Here is a 22,758-nt window from a genome sequence, read left to right on the forward strand (position 1 = left end):
GCTGCATTTAACATTGAATTCTGTGGCAGAGACAATCCGAATGTTCTTCCTCTGTTCACAGCAGAGCTGCTGCTCCCTTTATGCCCCGCCCCTGGCCCCCTCCCTCCCTGGGGTCTACCTTAAAGGGACAGGCTGCAGCTGCTCTGCTGTGAACGGAGGGAAAAATGTTCAGATTGGGTGGCGAGTCGAAAGAGGTGAGTGGGCGACAAGGCACCAGGCGGGTGTGGGCAGGGCCACCAGGGATTTTTGCCACCGATTCGGAGAACTGATGCCAACCGTCCTTGCTGGTTCAGCCGAACCGGGAGGATTTTACCCCTGTAATAGAGTATATCTAAATTTATTATTTCAGCAATTTCAAATCTGCAATATTATTATTACCTTATTTTCAGAGTATAGATGCACCTTTTTCCCTCAAAAAAGAGGCTGAAAATCTGGGTGCATCTTATGCACTGAATACAGCATTTTTTTGCCGCCTGAAACTCTGCCCCCTTCACCAAAATGGCTGTGCAGAGCCTTTAAGAGCTTCCAGAGTGCTCCTGGGGGCTGGAGAAGGCAGAATGGGTGAAAAATGGGCCGTTTTTTGCTAAATTTTGTCCCCCCCAGCCCCCAGGAGCACTCTACAAGTCTCCTAAAGGCTATTCATGCCCTTTAAAAAAAAAGGGGGAGCCCGTTTTTGCGAGGTCTGCAGAATGCAAAAACTTTTTTTAAAAAATTGCCTCTTCAAAATCTTGGTGCGTCTTATACTCCAGTGCGTCTTATATTCCGAAAAATATGGTAATAATAATGTGATTTATAACCTATTTTTCTCCCAGAGGTATTAACCCTCTCTCCCATGTCAAGCACTATCTGTATGCTGTACTTCCTTGCCTCATCTTACCTCATGAACAAGCACCAATTGAACTGGTGTTTGTTTGTGTGTTGTGTTGTGTTGTGTGAAAAGTAACAAGTGGCACAAAGTCGAACCTTTTTGGCACAGAGTGCCAAAACAGGAGTGCATGCATGCCAGAAACCGGAAGAGCAGATGTCCAGCGTGCACGGACGCACTGGGAAGATGATCTTCCGGTTTCTGGCGCATGCAGGCATGCCAGCCAGCTGGTCTTCCGGTTTCTGATTCACATGTGCGTGCAAAGACCAGATGGCTGGTGCACATGCATGTGCCAGAAATCAGAAGAGCAGTTACTCAGTGTGCATGTACATGTCGGGAAGATGATCTCCAGAAGTTGCTCCAATGCTGGAAGATTGGACAGTCCTTTGTCTGAAATAGTAAAGGGTTTCCTGCTTCAGCAGGGGCGGTGGACTAGAAGACCTCCGAGCAGGGGTGGGTTCCTGCCAGTTCTAACCTCTTCTATAGAAGAGGTTCCACAAATCTATGGTGCTGTTTAGAACCGGTTCCAGTTCCCTCCTCCCCCATCCGCACATCATCAAGATGAAGAGCGAGAGGAGGAATTCTGGGAGTTGAAGTCCATGAGTCTTACAGCTGTCAAGTTTGAACACCCCTGGGGTTCTTTTTTCTAAAGGTTAGGGGTCCAAGGGTCTTGTAAGTTGATAGCTTTAAGACTTGCATGCTTCAAATGCCAGAGTTTCTGAGCCAATATTTTGATTTCTAAGCAAGAGCGTTATTAAGTGAGTTTCACCACATTTACAAGTTGGCCACGCCCACCCAGTCACATGACTGCCAAGCCACTCCCACTCGGTCCCATGGCTGACAAGCCACTCCCACCCGGTCACATGGCCGGCAAGCCACTCCCACAAAGCAGGCCACACCTACAGAAAAGGTTCTAAAAGTTTTTGGAAACCCACCACTGCTTCCGAGGTCCATTCCAACTCTGTTATTTTGTCAAATCTTACAAAATCTCACTTGTAAGGACTACAAAAGGACTTTGTTGATCTCCATAAAACTCTGGCTGTTGTTTTTTAATTTAACTTTGGGGTGGTGGTGGTGGTGGGGTTTTTACAAACAGTCTATAAGGAGATTTGGCTTCTACAGATGTTGTGTTCTTAATTCCCCACCCTGTCATTCTGCCAGCAAAATCTTGCCTCTTTCATCCTGTCGAGCACACTTTGTGCACATTAGCAGAATCGATGCGGTTTGGGTCTCCACACAGAGGTCAGACGTTGCGTCCCTCTGCTTTGGCGAGAGACGTGTGTTCCCTGCCCGTTTCACCTTTCGGTTATAATCTCATCCCATGATATTTGCATCGACTTTTCTTCCTGTCCTGGCACTGGTTTCTGCTGTGAATTGGCACAGGGAAATAATTCTCTTTTGTCCTTCCCTTCGTCTACTAGAAATCTTGCCACTCTTGTTATTCCGTGTGATGTAATCTCCCCCTTGGCACTGGCCAGATCTATGTGTCAGTTTCTGGAATGTCGTTCGAATGCTTTCCTTGCAAACTTTTTAGGCACAACCTCAATCGACCAGTCAATCAGACTAGAGCTGGAAGCAGGGGTGGGATCCTGCCAGTTCTAACCTCTTCTATAGAAGAGGTTCCACAAATCTACAGTGCCGTTTAGAACCGGTTCCAGCTCCCTCCCCCCGCCCATCCGCACATCATCACGATGAAGAGCAAGAGGAGGAATTCTGGGAGTTGAAGTCCACAAGTCTTAAAGCTGTCAAGTTTGAACACTCCTGAGGGTTTTTTTCTAAAGGGTTAGGGGTGCGAGGGTCTTGTAACTTGACAGCTTTAAGACTTGCACACTTCAATGCCAGAGTTTCTGAGCCAACATTTTGGTTGCTAAGCAAGAGCGTTGTTAAGTGAGTTTCACCACATTTTACAAGTTGGCCATGCCCACCCAGTCACATGGCTGACAAGCCACTCCCACCCAGTCACATGGTTGGCAAGCCACTCCTACCTGGTCACATGTCCAGCAAGCCACTCCCACAAAGCAGGCCACTGGTAGTAGCTTGGCGGCCTGGGTCACTGGAACCAAGCAGCGACCCAGGCCTGCCACGCCCCCGAACTGGTTCTCCTACAGCACCGCCATTTAGGGTTTTTTGCTTCTGCACATTTGCAGAGCAATTTTAGTTGTATTGCGCATGCGCGTGCAGCACACATCAAGTATATGTGCATGGCGCGTCCCTGAGAAAACCGGCAGTAGTCTCTGCCGGAACCCACCCCTGTGGCAATCCCTCAAATATTGAAAGGCTGCTATCACGCCACCACTAGTCTTTCTTTTCATTAAACTAGACCAGGGGCCAACAATCTGAGGCTCTGGAGCCGCATGTGGCTCTTTCATCCGTTTGCTGTGGCTCCCTTTTGCCGGTCGGCTCCATGATTGATAGGGCTTTTGATTAGGACAGGTAGAGGACGCCGCGCTAGGAAAAGACTCTATGGTTGGAGAACTGGACTTCCAGTCAGCAGAGGAAAAAGGACACCGCGCTAGGAGGTGACTCTAAAACAAGGGTGAGCAATCTGCAGCTCTGGAGCCACATGTGGCTCTTTCATCCATCTGCTGTGGCTCCCTTTTGCCGGTCAGCTCCACAATTGATAGGACTTTCAGTTAGGACAGGTAGAGGATGCTGTGCTAGGAGAAGACTCTATGGAACCAGACTTCCGGTCGGCTCCAGAATTGAATGGGGGGCTTCCGATTAGGACCTTTGTGGCTCTTTGAGTGTTTACGTTTGCTGACCCTTGAACTAGACACATCCAATTCCAGCAACTGTTCTTTATGTGTTTTAGCCTCCAGTCCCCTAATCATCTGTTGCTCTTCTCTGTACACTTTCTAAGGACCAGTGGTGGGTTCCTCCGGGTCCAGTCCGGTCCGGCTGTATCAGTAGTAGCCGGGAGCAGCTGATAGCGTACCGGTACAGTGGCTCGTTTGGCTCACCTGTCTGCCAGCTTTCTATACCTGTTTTTAAAGCAACCGGCCAATTGCTCGCAAACAGCGTGCGGTGCCTGTGCGAGCCCCAATAAGCAGCTAAGCATCGCAGGGGTGGTGGATTGTGCATGCGTGTGCAGCACTCGTGCACAAACAGGACGCACGGCCCCATGAGCAGCGTACCGCTACCCAAATGGGGAAAAATGAAATCAACACATTTGCAAATAATTGATAGGTTTTCCTCTAAAAACTAGAGGTCGCTTTTGCCCTAATTGGAAGAAATAGATGTAGGAATAGAAGTGAAATGCTTGGGGGATTTGCAGTCAGGTAGTGGAAATCGCATCCACCCACCCCGGCTCTATGCCATCCTATTTAGCTACATTTTCAACCTGCGTGCATGCGTGCAAGCTGCGCGCATGTTCAAAGCGCATGCACGGATGTGCATGCTCACATTTGCGAACCAGTAGGGAAAGTAAATGACTACCATCCCTGACAAAAATGTATCAAATTTTCTGTTGGACTAGAAGACCTCCAGGGTCCCTTCTAACTCTGTTCTTCTGTTCTTCTGTCACCTTGTAAAGCAGTGCGCAGTGCCTATTATCAAGTTGGAAGGGAGGGAGAATTCCATGCATACCTTTGACCAGGGTGGGATCTCAGATTTCTACAGCAGGCATGTGAGGTGCGAAGGTTTACAGCCTGCTGCACCTCGTTGGTGGATGTGATTTAGGACACAGACTGTGGGGAGGGGAAACAAAGGGGTAAAGTTCATACACCATTAACCGGAAATCAGGTTTAGCTCCGCAGCAGATAATGCCAAAATGTTGCTCCTAATAAATGACTGGATTTTTTTAAAACTTTGTCTTGAGGCTCATAAACTAATGAGGGCATCTTTGGGAATCTTCACACTTCTGTCAATTGGGCCTCCAAGAAAAATGGATTTTTCTTCTTTTGAAAAGTTTTTTTAAATTTTTATCTTCATATTAATATCCACCAGTATAACATTACATCTTAACAAACACTATTATATATTATCCAATATTATATCAGTTGCTCTCACCATCTACCAACAACAGCCCTCATTTGCTCTTCTGCTTTCCATACACCATATTATACCTGGTTTTCCAACAACTTTTCCTCTTCTTCCTTCTCTCTCCCTCCCTCCTTCTTTTCCTTGCTACTTTCTTCTACCATTCCTCCTCTCCTTTCTCTTCTCCTCTTCCCCTTCCTCTCTCCTTCTCCTCTCTCCTCTTTCCTCTCCTTCTCTCTCTCTCTCCTACTCTTTTCCTTGCCTCTGCTTCCCTCTCTCCTATCCCCTCCTTTCTTTCTCTCTTCTGGGGGGACTCCTCCTCCTCCTCCTCCTCCTCCTCCTCCTCCTCCTCCTCCTCCTCCTCCTCTTCTTTTATTATTATTATTAAAAAGTTTGTTATTGAACACAAATTAGAACGTTGGACACAATGTAAACTGTCCTGGCGAAATCTATGCCATTCTAAGATATTAAGTTATGTCTTGTATCCACCCTGCTTTTTAAACATTTGATCCATTCCCTATTTACAATATAAAAAGTATCCTATTTCCAGCCATGTTGGTTTGTGTTTATCTTATACATTCTCACTATTCTCCATTTCATACATAATTGTAGTCTCCATTCTATGAATCTTAGCCCTTGTCTATTTGGCTTGCCTATATCCTTTATATTCCAACCATCAATAAAATTTATCCCAATACAATAGCAGAGTTGTAAGGGACCTGGGAGGTCTTCTAGTCCAACCCCCTGCCTAGGCAGGAAACCCTATACCGTTTCAGAGAAAGGCTATCCAAAATCTTCTTAAAGACGTCCAGTGTTGGGGCATTTACAACTTCTGGAGGCAACTTCTGTTCCACTGATTCATTGTTCTCACTGTCAGGAAATTTCTCCTCAGTTTTAGGTTGCTTCTCCCCTTGATTAGTTTCCACCCATTGCTTCTTGTTCTACCCTCAAGTGCCTTGGAGAATAGTTTGACTCCCTCTTCTTGTGGATCCCAGATTTTATAATATCCTGATTTCCTCTTTATTCTTCAATTCCCACGTCAATTTATCCATTTCAGCGCAGATCAAGATTTCTGAATTATTTCCCCTTCTTGTGGAGTTTCCCTGTTTTTCCAATTTGGGGCAAAGACCATTCTTGCTGCCGTGATAATATGTATTGTTAAAAAAAAATCCCCTTGTTGTATTTATTATTTATAAGGGAGGATTTTTCTTGAAGCGTCTTAATTATCTATGGATTAAAGAAGATCCCAGGGGACAAATTGGAAAGAAATGAGTGGTGGTGGTGGGGAAATATATATCCTGCTATTATTGGGCTCAAGTGAATTTTGGATTAGAGAAAATCTTGCACTTTAGTACCTAAAAGATTGACTTTTCTCTCTCTCTAGATAGATGGGTCTTTAGGGGACCTTTAAGAAAGGTGAAAATTAGCGGGATTTGGCACTTTATCAGAAAGCCTTCCTTAGCGTGGAAATCTTAAGAGAGTCCGATCTCCCCAGTTCCCCTAATTCCCCAACTCTTGCAATAAAAGGCTAGCCTGGATGGACAGGATGGGTTTGTAGTCCACACTACAGAAAAGAACTCTTGACGGCAGTGGTGGGATTCAAATAGTTTTAACAACCGGTCTCTGCCCTAACGACCAGCTGAGTAGGCGGGGCTCAGTGGTCATGTGACTGGGTGGGCGTGGCCCAACTCAACACCATTCAGGTCGGATGGGCGCTTCGCCTTCGCTGTTACAATGTAATGAGGGTTACCGGAAGAGGCAGTTTCTGTAAGCAGGGCAATCAAGATGAGGCTAGAAACAACACCAGAATGTTTCCTCCCTGCCTTCCTTACAGGATTAGCCCTGCAAAGTGGGAAAAAACCAGAATGAGATTTCTTCCAACAACCAGTTCTCCGAACTGCTTAGAAAGTTAACAACCGGTCCTCACGAATTGGTGCGAACCGACTGAATCCCACCACTGTCTGACAAGGAAAAACTGGTTTGTTTTCCCATTCCTGGCACAGAGAACAGGTGATCCTTGCCTTTACAACACTTCATTTAAGGACCACGGCACTGGGAAAAAAAAGATCCTTTTTCAAAATACGACCTTTCCAGCATCCCCATGATCATGTGATCAAAATTCAGATGCTTGGCCATAGACTCATACTTACGACCGTTACTGTCATCCCACAGCCATGTGATCTCCTTTTTTTGCAACACTCTGAAAGACCAAGTCAATGGAGAAGCCAGATTCACTTCACAACTGGGATACTAACTTATCAACTTCGGGGAAACACTTAACAATGGAGGCAAGAAAGGTAGTAAAATGGGGCAAAATTCACTTAACCAATGTCTCACTTAAAGACAGAATGTTGGCCTCAATTGTGGTCGTAAGCTGAGGAACTGCCTGTGACGGTTTTTCTTTTTCATTTTTCTCTTTCCTTGAATTTACCCTCTATTGAGTCTCAACATCTTTTTTATAGGCGTGGTGACCAAAATAACTACAGACCCCTCACATCCTGGACATAAATTATTTCGGTTCCACCACAAAACCGCGCTCAACTAAACCGCGCTCGACGAAACCGAGTAGCTGATGTCATCAACAGGGCGACAACAGTGCGGAGACAGAAGTACGCTGTAAACGCTAAACCTAAAATTAACCCCTAAACCTAAACCTAACCCCCCTAAACCTAATCATAAACCTAACCCTAACCTAACCCTTAACCTAACCCTAAACCTAACCCTTAACCTAACCCTAAACCTAATCCTAACCCTAAACCTAACCCTAAACCTAACCCTTAACCTAACCTAAACCTAACCCTAACCCTTAACCTAACCCTAAACCTAACCTAAAGCTAACCCTTACCTTAAGTTGGCTTGCTTTCAAAGCACTATTTAAAGCGCCCTTTCTCCGCGCTCGCTGTTGTCGCCCTGTTGATGACATCAGCGACGCGGTTTAATCGGGCGCGGCTTAGTCGAGCGCGGTTTTGTCGTGCCACAAATTGTTTCAACGTCTACCCTCAAAACTACACTATGGGCCCTGCACACCGGAACAACTAGACACAAGGACAGGGTTTTCCCCGAATGCCATCACTCTGCTTAACAACTAATTCCCACAACACTGTCAAATAGTTTACTAAGACGGTATTACTATTATTCTTCTCATCCTTCCTAGTATCTATCTCTACCCACTTATGACTATAACCATGTTGCTTGCCTCTATCAATTTATATTGTTTTTATTGTTTCCTAGTATGATTTGATTGCTTATTAGTATCCTATGACTATCACTAAGTGTTGCATTTTATGATTCTTCATGAATGTATTTTATTTTTCTTCACTGAGAGCATCTGCACCAACGACAAATTCCTTGTGTGCCAATCACACTTGGCCAATAAAGAATCCCATTCTATTCTATTCTATTCTATTCTATTCTAAAACTGGATGCAGTATTCCAGGTGTGGCCTAACTAAGGCTTTATAGAATGGTATTAGTACCTCACTTGATCTTCATTCTATCCCTCTGTTAACCCAACAGGGAGATGCCTCCTTTTCCGTCTGTTTAATTTCCCTGTGTAAAACAAAATGGGTTGCATTTACTAATGGTTCCAAATTCCCTTTTGTGACGCCTTGGATGATAGATGAGACGTCTCTCCCGTTTCCAAGGTAGGTGAGCTATTTCACTCGATCAATCGAAGTTAATTTTATAACCAGGTTGTTTTCATCCTTGGTGGGGGGGAAGTAAGGGAGAGAAGCTCTATGTAACCACCTCTGCTTCGGTTTCCCTTGCAGAGAAAAGCACGATAAACAGAATGCAGAGAGAATAGAACGGAACGGAACGGAATGGAATAGCATAGCATAGCATAGAAATTGAATGGAATGGAATAGCATAGCATAGAATAGCATGGAATAGAATAGGGAATGGAATGGAATGGAATAGCTGTTCTGTCCCCCCCTTCTCCGCTCGTTAACAAACGGCAAGCAAACAAACTTAAAAGGAACTTTCTTTATCAGTTCTCGGCTCAGACTGGCTTCGAGCCCAAAAATAACATAAATACAGTCTCTGACTAGATAACAGTATACAAAACAAAACTCTTACAAGCAATGCACTTCTCCCAAAGTCTCTACGAATCAGGGTTACAGAAAACAAAGCACTTATCCAAGTGTATCTTACATAAACCACGACTGATCATCAATCAATGTTGAACGAACCAAGGAACGCACGAAGGAACATTGAGTCCTGCAACTAGGGCGTGGCACCATCCGTCCTTTTAGCTCCAAAACCCCACTAACGAGCCCCAGCTGCATCGTTAATCTTGCATTCCGAAAAGACTCACAGAAGACTTCTGCTGAGTCACAACACTAGTATAGCATAGCATAGAAAATGGAATGGAATAGCATAGAATAGAATAGCATAGCATGGAATAGAATAGAATAGGGAATGGAATGGAATGAAATAGCATAGCATAGCATAGCATAGCATAGAGAATGGAATGGAATAGAATAGAATAGAATATGGAATGGAATGGAATGGAATAGAATAGAATAGAATAGAATAGAATATGGAATGGAATAGAATAGAATAGAATAGAATAGAATATGGAATGGAATGGAATAGAATATGGAATGGAATAGAATAGAATAGAATAGAATAGAATATAGAATGGAATAGAATAGAATAGAATAGAATAGAATAGAATTCTTTATTGGCCAAGTGTGATTGGACACACAAGGAATTTGTCTTTGGTGCAGATGCTCTCAGTGTACATAAGGAGAATAAAATACATTCATCAAGAATAAAAACATACAACACTTAATGATAGTCTTAGGGTACAAATAAGCAATCAAATCATACTAGGAAACAATATAAATTGTCAGGATACAAGCAACAAAGTTACAGCCATGCAGTCATAAGTGGGAGGAGATGGGTGATAAGAACAATGCGAAGATTAATAGTAATAGTAATGCAGCTTTAGTAAATAGTTTGATAGTGTTGAGGGAATTATTTGTTTAGCAGAGTGGTGGCGTTCGGGGAAAAATCTGTCCTTGTGTCTAGTTGTCTTGGTGTGCAGTGCTCTATAGCGGCGTTTTGAGGGTAGGAGTTGAAACAATTTATGTCCAGGATGCGAGGGGTCTGTAGATATTTCACAGCCCTCTTTTTGACTCGTGCTGTGTACAGGTCCTCAATGGAAGGCAGGTTGGTAGCCATTGTTTTTTCTGCACTTCTAATTATCCCTCGAAGTCTGTGTCTGTCTTGTTGGGTTGTAGAACTAAACCAATCATCTGCAATTGATCTATTTATCAGGAATGGGGGAACAGAACAAATATTAAATGATTAAAGGCCCAGAGCAGGGGTGAAATCCAGCAGGTTCTTAGAGGTTCTGGAGAACCGGTAGCGGAAATGTTGAATAGTTCGGAGAACTGGCAAATACCACCTCTGGCTGGCCCCAGAATGGGGTGGGAATGGAGATTTTGCAATATTCTTCCCCTGCCAGGCCCACAGAACGGGGAGTAAAAAAAAATGAATTTCACCACTGGCCCGGAGACTAAAACAGATGAAAAACGGTTGCAGGAATTGGGTTTGGCTAGTCTAGAGAAAAGAAGGACTGGGCCCACATGATAGCAGCATTCCAGCAGTGACGTGCGGTGAGGTTTATGGCTGGTGAGGCACTGACACAATGGTGGGTTTCAAAAATTTTTAGACTTGTGGACTTCAACTCCCAGAATTCCACAGCCAGGCATGCTCAGTTCTGATTTAAAGCGACAGCATTTGCTTTTCTCCTTTGCGAAATAGGTTTCCTTCTTTCTTTTTCTTTTTCTTCTTCCTTCCCCTCCTTCCTCTCTCCCTCCCTCCCCCCTCTCAAACACACAAACACACAGAGAAGTTGGATTGGACTATCTCTCCTACCCCCTTCCCTCTCTCACTCAAACAAACTCTCTCTCAAACAAGCACACACACACACACACACACACACAAAGTTGGATTGGAGGGAGTCAGGGAGATCACAGGAGGAGGCAGGAAGCCAGTTAAAGAGCCATACTGGAGCACAAACTCTTTCCCCCAGCCCCGGAAGGATCCAGCCCAGCTTCACTGATTACAGGTTTGAAAAGACAATGTGGCTCTGCCTGCAATCAAACTACACTTGGGGAGGGAGAGCACTTCCCTCCAGCCTTTGCCCAAAGCCCCGCACCAGGAGGATGAAGTTTGAATTCCTCCCTCTCCCTCCGACCCACACGTACCTTTTCCAGCTGTTTCAGAGTGGATTTCAACTCTGCTCTTGCCTGTCATCATGAAAAGAAAAAAAAATGTAAAAGGAAAAAGGCAAGAGCTGAGGTCAGGCTGAGCTAGTTGCTGCCTCATCATGGATGACTCTGCGTAACTGTTTAAAAAAGGCTCTAAAAAGCGGCCTCTACAGGAGGAGGCAGGAGAATGACGTGCCTCACCTACGTCAGGAATTTTTAGGCTTTTAACCCTTGCTTAACTCTGCTCGAGTGATCATAAAATGCCTAAAGTCAGACTAGATGAGGCATGTCGTTCTCCTGCCTCCTCCTGTAGAGGGCGCTTTTTAGAGGCTTTTTTAAACAGTTAAGCACTAAGCAGAGTCATCCACGGTGACTCTGGCAGCAACTAGCTCAGCCTGACCTCAGTTCTTGCCTTTTTCCTTTTACATTTTTTGTTCATGATGACAGTGTTGAGGCTCTGCCTCCCCTGCCTCTCCTGACTGCACGTCACTGCATTCCAGTATTTGAGGGGCTGCCACAAAGAAGAAGAAAGGGTCAATTTATTTTCCAAAGACCAGAAGGCAGGACAGGAAACAATGGATGGAACGAATCAAGGGGAGAAGCAACCTGGAATTAAGGAGAAACTTCCTAGCCGTGAGGACAATTAACCACTGGAATAGCTTCAAGAGGCTGAAGCAGAGCCCAAGTCGGAATTTCTGCCTCCCTCCGACCCACGCAAAAAGACCCCAAAGGGGGAGACTCTCTGCAGCAACACAAGTGTTCATTGCACATATCTGGCCCAGCGTGGCACGACAAAACCGCGCTCGTCAAAATAGCGGTGATAAAACCGCGTTGCTAAAGCCGCAACGTCAGCACAGCGACGTCATCACCGCCGCGACAACAGCGCGGCGACAGAAGGGCGCTTTAAAACAGCGCAGCGGCATTAAGTCGATTTAAATTAAGGTAAGGGTTAGTATTAGGTTTAGGGGGCTGGTTTAGGGTTAGGGTTAGGGTTAGGGTTAGGGTTAGGGTTAGGGTTAGGGTTAGGGTTAGGGTTAGGGTTAGGTTTGGGTTAGGTTTAGGGTTAGGTTTAGGGTTAGGTTAGGGTTAGGTTAGGGTTAGGTTTAGGGTTAGGTTAAGGGTTAGGTTTAGGGTTTAGGTTAAGGGTTAGGTTTAGGGTGCTGAGTGCTTCAGAAGGTGCGGATTTGCCCTCCGTGGTTATGTCATCGCGGTAGGGTCGCCTTTTTCCTTAGCGCTTTGGACGGCGCGGATTTGCCCTCCGCACTTATGTCGGCGCGGATAAGGGCTTCACGGTTTTGTGGGTGAACCCTGGCCCAGGGGCCGTAATTTGAGGACCCCTAATTTAGTGCAATATAAAAATACAAATAATTTTTCTGCGGACCACCAAAATTTTCTCGCCGGCCACCAGTGGTCCACGGATCACCAGTGGGTGACCGCTGTTCTAGTCCAACTCCCTGCTCAGGCAGGAAACTTATACCATTTCAGACAAATGGTTGTCCAATCACTTCTTGAAACTTCCAGTGTTGGAGCATTCAGAACATCTGGAGGCAGCTTGTTCCACTGGTTAATTGTTCTGTGAGGAAATTTCTCCTTAGTTCTAAGTTGCTTCTCTCCTTGATTAGTTTCCATCCGTTGCTTCTTGTTCTACCCTCAGGTGCCTTGGAGAATAGTTTGACTCTCTCTTCTTTGTGGCAACCCTTGAGATATTGGAAGATTGCTATCTTGTCTCCCCTGGTCCTTCTTTTCATTAAACTAGACATACCCAGTTCCAGCAACTGTTCTTCATATATGGTTTAGCCTCCAGTCCCCTAATCATCTTTGTTGCTCTTCTCTTCACTCTTTCTAGAGTGCCAAGTTCCACCATGGATCCCACATCACAAATGAACAAAGATTGTTTAATAAATACAATACAATAGCAGAGTTGGAAGGGACCTTGGAGGTCTTCTAGTCCAACCCCCTGCCTAGGCAGGAAACCCTATACCGTTTCTGTTCCGGGGCACAGTTTCATACAAACGGCTATCCAACATCTTCTTAAAGACTTCCAGTGTTGGAGCATTCACAACTTCTGGAGGCAAATCATTCCACTGATTAATTGTTCTAACTGTCAGGAAATTTCTCCTTAGTTCTAAGTTGCTTCTCTCCTTGATTAGTTTCCACCCATTGCTTCTTGTCCTGCCCTCTGGTGCCTTGGAGAATAGCTTCACTCCCTCTTCTTTGGGGCAACCTCTGAGATATTGGAAGACTGCTATCATGTCTCCCCTAGTCCTTCTCTTCATTAAACTAGATATCTCCAATTCCAGCAACCGTTCTTTTAGCCTTCAGTCTCCTTAGTCATCTTTGTTGCTCTTCTCTGCACTCGTTGTAGAATCTCTCAACATCCTTTTTATATTATAACAGCAGATGTAAAATAAAATCCGTCGTCGGCCACCTAAGCCCCCAGGCAGTTTCTCATGAAGGTGGAGTCATCTTGAATGATTCAAAAGTCGGATTTCCATCAAATTTCTCATCACCTGGGCTGAGTCACCATTCATGAGATAAGCTGCCCGCTGACTCACCTGCCATCTCCCAGCTGTCCAGGTGAGCCTTTACCTTTGCGGTTGATGCCTCATAGCTTCCTTTCCCAGGTAATCTCTCACGATGGGGGAGCTTGTCTTCTTGAGGTTTTCAAGAGTTTCCATTCAACGTTTCCATTGAGGACCTGTAGACTGCACAGAGTCAAAAAGAGGGCTATGAAAATAACTACAGACCCCTCAAATCCTGGACCTAAATTGTTTCAACTCCGACCCTCAAAACAACGCTATAGGGCACTGTATACCAAAGCAACTAGACACAAGGACAGTTTTTCCCCTAATGCCATCACTCTGCTAAACAAATAATTCCCTCAACACTGTCAAATTATTCACTAAGTCTGCATTACTATTACCATTAGTCTTCTCATCATTCCTATCACCCATCTCCTCCCACTTGTGACTACTGTATATGACTGTAACTTTGGGGCTTGTATCCTTACGATTTATATTGATTGTTTCCTAGTATGCTTTGATTGCTTATTTGTACCCCGTGACTCTCATTAAGTGTTGTACCTTATGTGACGAATGGATCTTTTCTTTTATGTACACTGAGAGCATATGGACCAAATCACTTGTGCGTCCAATCATACTTGGCCAATAAAAATTCTATTCTATTATTCTATTCTATTCTATTCCATTCCATTCCATTCCATATTCTATTCTATTCCATTCCATATTCTATTCTATTCTATTCTATTCTATTCTATTCTATTCTATTCTATTCTATTCTATTCCATTCCATATTCTATTCCATTCCATTCCATATTATATTCTATTCCATTCCATTCCATATTCTATTCTATTCTATTCTATTCTATTCCATTCCATTCCATTCCATTCCATATTATATTCTATTCCATTCCATTCTATATTCTATTCTATTCCATTCCATTCCATATTCTATTCCATTCCATATTCTATTCCATTCCATTCCATATTATATTCTATTCCATTCCATTCCATTCCATATTCTATTCTATTCTATTCTATTCCATTCTATTCCATTCCATTCCATATTATATTATATTCTATTCCATTCCATTCTATTCCATTCTATATTCTATTCTATTCCATTCCATTCCATATTCTATTCCATTCCATTCCATATTATATTCTATTCCATTCCATTCCATTCCATCCCATATTCTATTCTATTCTATTCTATTCTATTCTATTCTATTCTATTCCATTCCATATTATATTCTATTCTATTCCATTCCATTCTATTCCATTCTATATTCTATTCTATTCCATTCCATTCCATATTCTATTCTATTCCATTCCATTCCATTCCATATTCTATTCCATTCCATTCCATATTCTATTCTATTCTATTCTATTCCATTCCATTCCATTCCATTCCATTCCATTCCATATTATATTCTATTCCATTCCATTCCATTCAATTCCATTCCATTCCATATTCTATTCTATTCCATTCCATTCCATTCCATTCCATATTCTATTCTATTCCATTCCATTCTATTCCATTCTATATTCTATTCTATTCTATTCCATTCCATTCCATATTCTATTCTATTCTATTCCATTCCATTCCATATTCTATTCTATTCCATTCCATATTCTATTCTATTCCATTCCATTCCATATTCTATTCTATTCTATTCTATTCTATTCTATTCTATTCTATTCTATTCCATATTCATTCCATTTTCTATTCTACTCTACTTTACTCTACTCAATATTCTATACTATGACTATGAATAGACCTAGCCATCTCTTTATCTCTTAAGTGCGGACATCTGCTGTGGGCTGTCAAACACTGTCAAATAGTTTACTAAGACGGTATTACTATTATTCTTCTCATCCTTCCTAGTATCTATCTCTAGCAGGGGTGGGTTTCAACCGGTTCGCGGCGGTCCCTGCGAACCAGTTGGTCGGCGAACCCGGAAGTAAGTAACTTCCGGGAACGGTGAAGAGCCCACACGCCCGCCCGCGCTCCTTACCCGGTTTTGACGAGTTCTGCGCTTCCACGCATGCGCAGGACGCATACAGCGCCTGCGCGATCCTCCAGGAGCAGCTGGAGCATTGCACAGACGCTAGTACGCACGCGCGCACCGCACGTGTGCACGAGGACGGCGCCGGCCCCGTTCCAACCGAATTGGTTGGAACGGGGCGAGAAACCCACCCCTGATCTCTACCCACTTATGACTATAACCATGTTGCTTGCATCTATCAATTTATATTGTTTTTATTGTTTCCTAGTATGATTTGACTCCAGAAGTTGTGAATGCTCCAAGACTGGAAGTATTTAAGAAGAGATTGAATAACCATTTGTCTGAATTGGTATAGGGCAGTGTTGGCAAACCTGTCTGGCACAGAGTGCTGAAATGGGAGTGCGCATGTGCCGGAAACCCAAAGAACACCTGCCCACTGCACATGCACGCACCGGGAAGATGATCTTCCAGTTTCCAGCATGCGCATGCACACCAGCCACCTGGTCTTTCAGTTTCTGGCATGCATGCACGTGCAAAGACCAGATAGTCGGTATGCATGCGCATGCCAGAAACTGAAAGAGCATCTTCCTGGCGCATGCATGCGCACTGGGTGGCTGCACACATGTGGAGACCAGTTGGCTTGTGCACCGGAATCCGTAAGAGCAATGGGCAATGGCTTGCATGCCCTGAGAGATGGCTCTGTCCGGCACGCATGCCATAGGTTCGCCAGCACAGGTATAGGGCAGGGGTCAGCAAACTGCGGCTCTGGAGCCGCATGTGGCTCTTTCCTCCCCTTGCTGCGACTCTGTCACCCGTCAGTGCCACAATTTTGAGAGGCGCTTCCGGTGGGGGGGGGGGCGGAGAGAAGCACAGTGCGCCAGGAGAAGACTCTATGGCAAGGGGAGGGTTTTCCAGTCATCTCCACAATTGATAGAGCTCTCGGTTATGACTGGTAGAGGAAAAAGGACGCTGTGCTAGGAGGAGATTCTATGGTGGGGGAACTGAATTTCCGGTTAGCAGCTGCAGAATTGAACAGGGGGCTTCCGGTTAGGACCTTTGTGGCTTCCGGTGTTTTCTTTTCTGTGGGAAACGGATCCAAATGGCTCTTTGAGTGTTTACGTTTGCCGATCCCTGGTATAGGGTTTCCTGCCTGAGAACGGAGCTGGGCTAGAAGACCTCCAATGTCCCTTCCAGCTCTGTTGTTCCGTTGTTCCGACTGGTCCAACAGTGGATGCACCGGACCAATTACGGGAAGCTGGCCCAAGTGGTGGTCCCTGTTCAGATCACTCCACTGCTTGCTTAGAGATTCCTTGGAGTGGAAAGGCCAAGAATTAGACTGAAGACTTGCTGCACCCAATTCTAAATCCAGGATTTCCTAGACTTGTCAGAACTCGTCCTTTGAGTAGTAATTCTGAAGTTTCCTTGGGAAAACGGTCGTTGTTGCTCAGAGCCAAAAATGGTAGAGAAGAAGAGGGTTTGTCTTTGTATGAGAGATCTGGCGGATCTCCTTCTGCCCTCCTGCTAGGAGAACAATTTGCTGGCAGAGACATCCAGGGCTCCGGAAACAGAAGAATTCTCTGCCGGTCCACGTTTTCTTCCTACGGAGACGCCTAGTGGAGACTTCATCACCACCACCGTGGTCAACATCACTACCACATCACCGCCACCTATACGACCACCAGCATTATCATCCCAACAATCATCATCACTCCCATCGTCGTCATCACCACTACTACCATCACCAATGTTAGGAATATAATCTAACGGTTGGGTTGGCAATATATAAATCATGTAACAATGGCCACCCGCCTGCCCGGGCTCCTTAACAATCTTTTAAGGCTTCTGCGCATGTGCATGGCACATACAGTGCCTCCGTGACACTCCGCAGAGCAGCTGGAGTGTCCCAGAGGCTCTCGGAGGCGCTAAGATGCATGCGTACACTGCGCAGGTCCATGTGGATGTCGCCAGGCCCATTCTAACCATATTGGTTGGAACGTGATCCGGAACCCACCACTGATGTGTGCGCTACCCCCGCACCCTCTTTTGTGTCTAGAAGGCCTCCTGCATCGACCTGGAAGTCAAAATAGGGCACGGGGGTGCATGCGAGGTGCCCCTTCCCTGCACCCCATTTTGACCTTGGAAAGCCTGCTGCGCCAACCTGGAAGCCGAAATGGGATAAAGGGAAGGTGGGGCGCATGTGTGGGGGATGCGCACAGTAGGGGGGGGATGCACGAGTGAAGGGCACTTGCATTGCCCGAGGTGGCACAGTGGTTAAATGCAGCACTGCAGGCTACTTCAGCTGACTGCAGTACTGCAGTTCGGCTGTTCAAATCTCACCGGCTCAGGGTTGACTCAGCCTTCCATCCATCTGAGGTGGGTAAAATGAGGACCCGGATTGTTGTTGGGGGCAATATGCTGACTCTGTAAACCGCTTAGAGAGGGCTGAAAGCCCTATGAAGCGGTATATAAGTCTAACTACTATTGCTATTGCTATTGCATTGAGCACTTGGCACCAAAAAGATTAGCCATCACCGATCTAGACTATTACCATCATCACAATCAATATCACCAGCTTGTCACCGCCACCTACACCACTGCCGTCATCATCGCCAGCACAATCACCATCACCGCTATCACTGCCATCATCACTATCATCGTCACCACCGTCACGATCCAGACTGCCACCACCACAATCATCACCATCACTATCACTGCTACCAACATCATCACTCCTGCCATCGTCATCACCGCTTCCGCCATCAACACCATCGCCATCACTACCAGCCTCATGAGCATCTCATCCATCTCATCGCCACCACATTATTGTACTCTTTTTATTGTTAGTTCCCTGCCTGAAAGATTCCTGTTGGTTTTTCAATTGAATTGTAGAGTTATATGTGAAACGAAAGGTGTGTGTGTGCGGGGGAAATTCTTGGCCGGATTTTTTTATATATCAAACATCGTCCAAAACTGGAGATGCCTCCCAGTCACACCCCTTCAGGTGCAGGGCAAGATGTCCTTGACAAGGGAGACAAGAGGGGGAAAAGATGGGTTAGGAGAGAGGGTGGGGGGGAGGGAAGAGGAGAAGGAGGGAAAGAAGGAGTGGAAAGAGGAGAGAGGAGAAGGAAGGGGAAGTAGAGAAGAGAAGGATGATAGAGGGAAGAAAGGCGGTAGGGAGGAGGAGAGAAGGAGAGGAGGCAAGAAAGCGATGGATAGGCTATAAATATAGCAGATGGAAAGCAGAAGAGCAAATGATAGTACTTGGGGGTTGATGGTAAGAGGAATTGATATAATATTGAATAATACAAAATAGTGTTGGTGATGATGTAATGGTATGCATGTGGTTATTTGCATGAAATTTTTTTTAAAAAAATGTACGAAAAGAAAGAAAGAAAGTCCAAGCTTCTGCCCAGCACCCACATGTCCCTCACATGGCCCGATCAGGCACCATCCAACTGGAGATGCTTCCCAGTCACACCACTCCAGGTGCAGGGCAAGATGTCCTTGACTCTTTGAGAAAGGAATGTTATTTAGACTATATATATATGTGTTGTGGCCTGGCAGGAGCCGTTGGAGCTGCCGCCAGACTCCGACAGCGAGGGGTCTTATGAGTCGGCCCTGGAGGAGGTGGAGGACCCTGGACAGGGTGCCGACTCCAAGCAGGGCGAGAAGAGACTGGTTGGCTACCAGGTGGCGGCGGAGCCTTGGATCAGAGGGAGTGTTCAGGAAAACACTTGTGAGTTGTTTCGGGATGCACGCCGTCGAAGGGCTACTCGGCGGCAACAATAGCTGCGTAATTGTATGGGATGATTACGCTCAGCTGATGCTTATTAAGATCCTTTCCTGATTATAAAAGAGACTGTGCCACGCCCTTTTGCAGAAGTCAACGTTCACATTAAGGACTAACCAGAAACAAACTTGGCAGGCTGGATTGCTGCCATAATTTATGTGCATTGCTGCCAAGCTTTGTAGGACTTGCTGCCAGAGTGCTTATCTCTTTGTTTATGTGGCTTTCAGCCAACAAGAGTCTTGACTGATTAAAAGAAACCTTCTTATTTACCTTGTTTTCGGCTTTCGTTCCTGGACGGAGGAGGGGGGTCAGAACTATATGTCACATACTCCATGTAATCCCCCCTCCCACAGCAATACAATACAATAGCAGAGTTGGGAGGGACCTTGGAGGTCTTCTAGTCCAACCCACTGCCTAGGCAGGAAACCCTATACTGTTTCAGACAGATGGCTGTGCAACATCTTCTTAAAGACGTCCAGTGTTGGGGCATTCACAACTTCTGGAGGCAACTTCTGTTCCATGGATTCATTGTTCTCACTGTCAGGAAATTTCTCTGCCAGCAAAAATGTAGCCCGGGCAGGCCACACGCGGCCTCCTTGAGCTGTTTCACTGGCAGAGGGCTTCAGGAGGCTGTCGCGACCAAAAACGGAACATGGGCTGACTATCGCGGCTGAAAATGGAGACTCGATAAGTGACATTGAGCTGGCCACGTCCCCGTCCCCCCCTCCCGAGGTCAAACACAATCCTGATGCGGCCCTCAATGAAATCGAGTTTGACACCCCTGGGATGGGTGTAGGATGAGGTTCCTGGTGGGAATGAGAACGTATTTTGGAATGTGCGGTGTTTTCCTAGCAACAGAGAACCACATTTTCATCTGTGGTGACCCAAAGGAAAGGGGGGGGGGTTGACAAGGAAGAAGTCCTTGGCCCCACTTCCTCTTTCTCCAAACTGCCCGCTTAGCATTCTCAAACGCACAAGTGCACACACTCGCACACGAGGCGCCCCAAAGTTTCAAAGTGGCACTTTGCTTGCTAAGAGTAATTATCTCGGCATGCAACATAAAGCTTTTGTTTGTAGTGTTATTAAGTCCCGTTGTCCCCAAGGAGAAATTCAACCCTTTGCAAAGAGATCTTTGAAACAAACAGAACTTGGCAATCGGGCAAGGCCGTCTCCTCCGGCAAAAAATGTCTACGGTTTCAGAAGGTGAGGAGTGGAAAGAGACACCTTTGGTGTCAGTCCTGCAGTCATCTAACCAATTCTGTTGTATTTAAGTACAATGACAACAAAGATTATACTTATCTTGTCTGTGGGGTCTTTGGACTGCCACACTTTCTATTATTCCGCTATGCATTTTCTATGGTGGGAAAATGGGAGGGGGGATTGTACGGAGTTAGATGCTGTGTAGCCATAACAACATTCTTTCTAGAAAGCCAAGGTCATCCTTTATCTCTGCACCTGACTGGAATTGGATGGGTGGGGACTGCCAACATGGCAGTGGAAGATTGGAATATTTGATGGACTTGATGGGTGTGGGGCCAAGATCTTGAGCTTTCAACTAGGTGGGGAAAATGGGAAGCTTTCAGATTTGGGTTTCTCCAGATGTGCCAACATGTCTCTCTTAATAAATTGGAACTTTGAGCAATACTTTGCCTTGGATGCTATTTGGAACCCTGAAACTCGGTGGGTCAAGATGCAGCTCCAGGGTTCTTTTTGACTCAGATTGGTCGAAGAATGGGACTGTTGGGCCCAGACATGCAGAACGCTGGGTGCAAAGCTCCCAGGAAGATGCTCCGTCTGCCATTTCACCAATGGGATGGGCCAACCCCGCTCGCTCCAGCAGAAGTGGGTATGTGGTGGCCCCATCAATAAAGATGTCGAGACTCTAGAACAGTGATAGCTAACGTTTTTGTCAAGGTGTGCCCAAAGCAGGGGAAGCGTGGGGTTGCGCATGTGCATGCCCGCACCCATAATGCAATGCCCTGACCCCTGTGCATGCACACACACCCAAACCCCCATGCATGCACGCAGGTCTTACTAAAGTCTCTGAACTTCCTGTTTGTGCGTTGAGCTGTTTTTCTCCCTCTGGAGGCTTCAGGGAAAAAGGGAGAAAAACGGCCCAATGGGCAGCCCAGAAATTTATTCCCAAACATCCGATTGAGCCCTGTTGGGCCATTTTTCACCATATCCAGGCTTCAGGGAAGCCTCCTAAAGCCTGGGGAGGGCGGAAAACGGCCCAACACGCAAAATGGAAGTTAGGGAATGGACTTCCAGTTTGCACAATAGGCGTTTTTTGCCCTCCAGAGGCTTCAGGGAAGCCTACGGAGGGTGAAAAACGGCCGAAAATTAAGGCTAGAAATCAGTTGGCCAGCGTGCGCATGCTTGCTGGAGCTGACAGGGCAATGGCTTGCGTGCCCTCAGAAATGGCTTCAATGCCACCTGTGGCAAGCGTGCCATAGGTTCGCCATCATGGCTCTAGAAAGAGTGCAGAGAAGAGCAAGAAAGAGGATGAGGGGACTGGAGGCTAAAACACATGAAGAACGGTTGCAGGAACTGGGTATGTCTAGTTTAATGAAAAGAAGGACTAGGGGAGACATGATAGCAGTCTTCCAATATCTCAGGGGTTGCCACAAAGAAGAGGGAGTCAAGCTATTCTCCAAGGCACCTGAGTGTAGAACAAGAAGCAATGGGTGGAAACTAATCAAGAAGAAAAGCAACTTAGAACTGAGGAGAAATTTCCTGACAGTGAGAACAATTTATCAGTGGAACAGAAGTTGCCTCCAGAAGTTGTGAATTCTCCAACCCTGGAAGTTTTTAAAAAGATGTTGGATAGCCATTTGTCTGAAACGGTATAGGGTTTCCTGCTTAGGCAGGGGGCTGGACTAGAAGACCTCCAAGGTCCCTTCCAACTCTCTTATTCTGGTCAAGGAATTTCAGCAGCAGGGTCCAAGAGAAGAGCCTTTTCTGTGGTGGCCCCCTACAGCTCTGGAACATTTTGCCCCTTCTGAAAGGGCCTTAAAAACACAACTCTCCCAACTGACCTTGGGGTTCCGATGGGCGCCTCCCACTCTGGAGGGGATAGCCTGAAAAGATCCTACTCCACCCCGCTTATGCACTGGTTCCTATTTCACACATTGTCTGGCTCCCCAGTGCCCCCTCCCCCAAATAAGCAGCAACAGGGGACCCCCAGAAGCAGCCAAGCCAGTCTAGGAAGTGCCATAGTCTGATTAAAAAAGCTGGTTAATTCTCAAACGTGGCAAGTGGCTGGTTATAGTGGGTGTGATTAACACCAGGCTGGGCTGTGGAATCCAATTTTGCATTCCAACAGTTGGACTGTTCTTTAGTTGTGTGACACTCCAACATCCCATACATACAATCAC

This window comes from Thamnophis elegans, chromosome 4, assembly GCF_009769535.1.
Source record: "Thamnophis elegans isolate rThaEle1 chromosome 4, rThaEle1.pri, whole genome shotgun sequence".
NCBI classification, from domain to species: domain Eukaryota; kingdom Metazoa; phylum Chordata; class Lepidosauria; order Squamata; family Colubridae; genus Thamnophis; species Thamnophis elegans.